The sequence below is a fragment of the Octodon degus genome, unplaced genomic scaffold, assembly GCF_000260255.1.
Source record: "Octodon degus isolate 3935 unplaced genomic scaffold, OctDeg1.0 scaffold00117, whole genome shotgun sequence".
Classification (NCBI taxonomy): domain Eukaryota; kingdom Metazoa; phylum Chordata; class Mammalia; order Rodentia; family Octodontidae; genus Octodon; species Octodon degus.
Window position 1 is genome coordinate 1,889,367 of NW_004524693.1, and position 5,177 is coordinate 1,894,543.

A 5,177-nucleotide genomic window follows, 5' to 3' on the forward strand; every position below is an offset into this window, starting at 1 on the left:
GAATATATTGTCCACCAAAAATGTGTACACACTTGGAAAAGAAAGACTTGTTATAAGGCGCAGGTTTTCTTGATTTACCAGCTACAGAATTTTACCTATGGAGAACCCAAAATGTTATTGCATAATCACAAAAAATCCCACTATAATGCTGGTCCTTTGAGAAGAAATTGAAGTTGCATGCACAGCAATCTCAATGACCAACATCATCCAAGCAGGACTTCACCGCACTAATGATTGCTAGTTAATGGGCACCACTTGGAGAGCCTCTTGTAAATGTAGAGGCCAAAGGTAATGTGTATTAATCTCACAATGCTTTAATAAATTTAGTATTAAAATGTTATGCAAATTTTCTTTGCCTGATGTACATGTTTTGGTATTCAGTATATACGATACATAAAGGGCTTACAAGGTATACACACACTGACTGTCTGCAGGTATAGAAGATGCAAAGGTCTGTGTCAAAAGCCTGGAGAAAGACATGGAAGTTTATGGCAAAGACTGGAGTTCCTCTGAACAGGCAGAGGTTTCTTGTATTTTATTCTTTGCCTTTTCTTTCCATTCATGCCAAAAGCCTATTTGCTGGTATCACCCACACCTAGGATGGATCTTTTATCTTCAGTAAGTCACACATACCAATCTGCTCGGTGTTTATTGTTTAAGTGACACCACAATGAACTATGACACTTAGTGAGGATATGCCGACTACTATGCTCAAAAGTTACTTTGTTAAATTCTATGTGTTTTTTAAATTTTTGTAGTGCTAGCAATAAAACTTGGGACCTTGCACTTGACAGGCAGGTGCTTAGATCACTGAGCTATCTCCCTGGCCCATGTTTACAGTTTTGTTATAAGTTTAATTAATAATCAAATAAATTTTTATTGTAATGATTTCAAAACCAAAACTATATAAATATGATAATAGAATGCTCACTTCTCTTACCTCATGACTACCTACCTACTAGTGATGCTAATTTAATTCATTTTTAATTTATAGTTCCAAAAATCAAGCCATACACTTTATATTGTGTCTTTTTCTTACATAACATGTATAGTCTTTTTCTCATTGCTTCTCACCAGCTGAAGTTTGATAATCAAATTGATTTTAGGTAGTATGACACATTGCTGTTAAATGTTTCATAAGTAAAACTTTGATTTTTTCATAGCTTTTTTGGACTTTGAATAATGAATAACAGATTATAGAATTGTAGCTTATTGAATCAGTTACTTTAGGGAATATTATTGTTTGTAAAGGCTGTGTATTATTCAATAAAACATTAAAGTAAACAAAAAGTCCAAGGCAAAATTTTCATTTAACAGCTGTAAGAGGAAATTACATTATATATGGCTAACTGTATTGAATACCCTAAACTTCATAAACCCTACTCAATAAGTATGAATGAGGAATTAGAATGAGTAGCTGCTTAGGATTCTTAAATTGCATAACATAATTCATTATTCTTGTTTGGGGAACATTTAACATGAACTTAAAAAAAGTTATATAATGTTTTTCTTTTCTTTCAAAATATATGTTTAGGGCCAGCCTGATAGCTCAGCGGATGAAAGCACCTGCTTAGGCAGAGAGCAGCGGCCTGGGTTGATACCTGGCATGCACTGTCAGCCCGGGCCCTGGGGCTTGATGAGATGGCGATTGACACTGGGTGTGGTGACACACACCTGCAATTCTAGCACTTGAGAGGCTGAAAACAGGAGAATCACTATGAGTCCAATCTATGTAGTGAGACCCTGTAGACCCTGTCCTAAATATAGGAAAAAATTTTTTTTTAAATATCTATTTTTATTTGGTTGTTTCTCTATGATTGTCATCCCTCAAGAGCTATTTCTGTAATATCTAACTAGCTGTACATGCTTGATAATTATTTTTTAATGAATTAATAAATAAAAGAGTGAAAAGAAGATACAATAAAGAAAATTAATTGTATACCTATCTTCATTGCTACAGTAAATTTGAAACAATAATCTTTATGTACCTTTTGTTCCCTCAGAAATGGAACAGGTAAAACCATGGATACTTTGAAAAAAATTAAAATGAAAATATGCATCTTCTTTCATATTCTGACTTTGTCCTTAATTTTCTAAGCCACCTTTGTCTAAATATACCTTTTCCCTTTCAAATATTTGCCTTATTTTTAAGACTTCAAAAGAATACATGCTTAAGATATAACATTTAGAAAGCTGACAAAGCATTTGAGAAATAAGGAAAAGTATAAAGAGGGAAACAGAATCCACAAGCTTATTCCTCAGATGTAATTCATAGTGCTATATGCTGTATTTCCCTTGAATTATTCTTCTGGGTATAGTATTTGTAAATATGCCAAATGGTCAACTCAATCTTGATTTCTAAGCTTTACACTATGAAGATGTTCTGCATTGTCAAAAAATTTTTAGTAAACATTATTTTAAACAATAGGAATAATATTTTATCATATATAAAAGCCAATTTTATTAACTTTTATCATTCTACATTTCATTTGTTCGGATGTTTAGTTATCGTAATGCTTTAAAACCTATACTATAAATATGCTTTCCTGTTCTTGACATGGTTTGCTGAGGACAGTTTTGCAGATGTGAAATTATTGGCTCAAATGGAGGAAGGGACCAGGGAGATAGCTCAGTGGCATAAGCACTTGCCTGGCAAGCGCAAAGCCCAGAGTTTGATCCCTGGTACTGCAAATGCTTTCCTCCAAAACCAACAAACAAACAGCATCAATCAAAAGAAAGAAAAGGTGGATGTTATTAAGAAATCAGTAAGCATTCCAACAAAGCTAGTTATCTAGGGATATCTAGCCTAGTAAGAACATGTAAAAATGCTACGAATATTTTATAAAACAGACCACAAAACATACCCAAGGAGAATTCCATCATACACTTGCAATATATGGCTTTTGTTCTGAATCACTATATAATGATGCTCTTTGAGTTTGAAATTGAGGTATCTTGTCAAGCAGTAAGAAATCTGCGGGTTTAGTCTTAAAACTGTGTTAACAAATTGCCCTCAAGAGCTCTTCATCATGGTTTCAATTACGTTGACAGTGCAAACATCTACCCCTTAGTTTATTGACACAATCTTTGCAGTATGTCTTAAAGCATCCGTGTTTCACTTATTGCTGTCTCAGTTCTACAATGATTTAAATTCTTTCTGGGGGGACTGAAAAACCCAGCATTTTGTCTTACTGTTGCACATTTGCCATCTAGTGGCTAAAGTGGAAAGATGCAGACTTACACCGTCTCAGGTATGGGGAAGACATTTGGATCCTGTTTCCTCAAGAGAAAAACCTTAGTGGTGGAAAGTGAAACTGTCAGTAGTACTGAGTAAAGATGGTAGAGGATGTAATCATGTTCAGTTAGGGGGAGAATCTGCTCCAAATGGAGGTAAGATTCAGAGAAAATTTCACAGAACTCTTTTTGCCCAACGGTGTTACTCAACACAATGACCCAAACACAAACTGTCCTCAGTGAAACATATTCAAAGGAATATTAAAGTCAGCCTCAGAATGTAAATCAAATCATCATGGGTATCTTGAAGTAACGTATGTAAGGAGCAAAGTTGTCTTAGTCTGTCCTGTTATAACCAAAAGCCTGAGACTAGGCAATTCATAAAGAACACTAATTTTCTCACAGTTCTGGAAGCCAGGAAGTTAAAGATCAAGGTGCTACAATATTTGATTATCTGCGGAGGCGTGCTTCCTGCTTCCAATATGTCTTTTTGCTGTATCCTCTGAAGAGGATGTCTTGATATGGTTGCAGATGGGACGGGAAGCTAACCAAATATTAGAAGAAGCCTCTTTGCTAAGGCCTTAATCCCATTCTCGAGGGAGGATCACTCAGGACCTGATTACTTCCTCTTAATAACATCAGAGTAGCAACACCTGAATTCTGAAGGGACCACATTCAAATCATAGCAGAATGTCTTTACTTTATGCTAGAGACTGGATGTTTATGGGATAGGTGTTTTAAACTGATTCCAAGATTTTTTATTTACTCCCTTGCAAAGTTTTCACTTTTCTTTGGTAGTCTGGGTTTATTTCTACTCAAACAGAATGTGTGTTTACAAAAGCACTGCCATGAGCTAGGCAGCCAGTCAAGTCCTGAGAGGGGGGAAATGGGAGATTAAAATAGACTCATAATGAAAGGAAAGCGGGACTTGGTGGGACCTCGCCTCTCTGATGGAGAGGATTTTTACTTAGTAAAATGAGGGGATGGTGCATGATGGGCCAAAAGTGCTAGGTCTCAATGTTTTGCCAAGAACACTGAAAGTGAAACACTCTCAGAACTATCTATGCTGCAGTTAATGGGGGTGAACACCAAGGCTGGACCACTGCTGGACTTGCCTTGCTCTAGTCTTAAGTATTTTGTTGAACTCCAGCTCAGCCCTGGCTCAGCTGTTTCATACAAAGTACAGCTGCACACATTTACTTTCCTTAGAATTAAATTTGGTTACTTTCTAATGTTTCTCATAGTTCAGCTATATCAAATCACATATAATCTTGGAGAAATGGATCATGTGACTTACACGAAAGACTTTCTCTGAAGGCATACAATGGAGATGCTTAGATATTTGAAGATCAATAAGCATTGTGTGTTAGTTATTTTTCTCTTGTTGTTAGGACAAAAATACCTGACACTGAATGCTAAAGAAGGAAAGGTTTAATTAGCTCACAGTTTGTGAAGGCTTCAGTATGTAATCAGCTTGCTTGAAGGCATGATTACATAGCACAGGGGCCACACATCAAGGTGGAGGAAGACAGCAAACACAATGAGAACACAACAGGGAGAGCAAGTCTCTTTTCCTCTCTTCTATTTTGCATGCAGACTATCCACCCACACCATCTCTGTGCTCTTCTTCTCCTGCACAGACTCAGGATGTTTCTAAAGTGAGGACCCTGGCCCTCTCCTGGGGTCACTTAGTTAAACTTCTAAATTTGCAAGTTTACACAATGTGTCTGCCATAATAATCCACCCCCTGTCTACATGGCAACTAAATACCTCTGTGTAAACCAGTTTCTAGATACAAAGACATGCTTATTCTTATCACTTCACAACTTGAATATTATAACACGGGTTTAATAATACTTAAGAATCAGTATTAAGTCTACCAATATTATGTTACATTAGAAACATAACGTTTTTACAGTTTTTTATATACTTAGTAAGGCTCT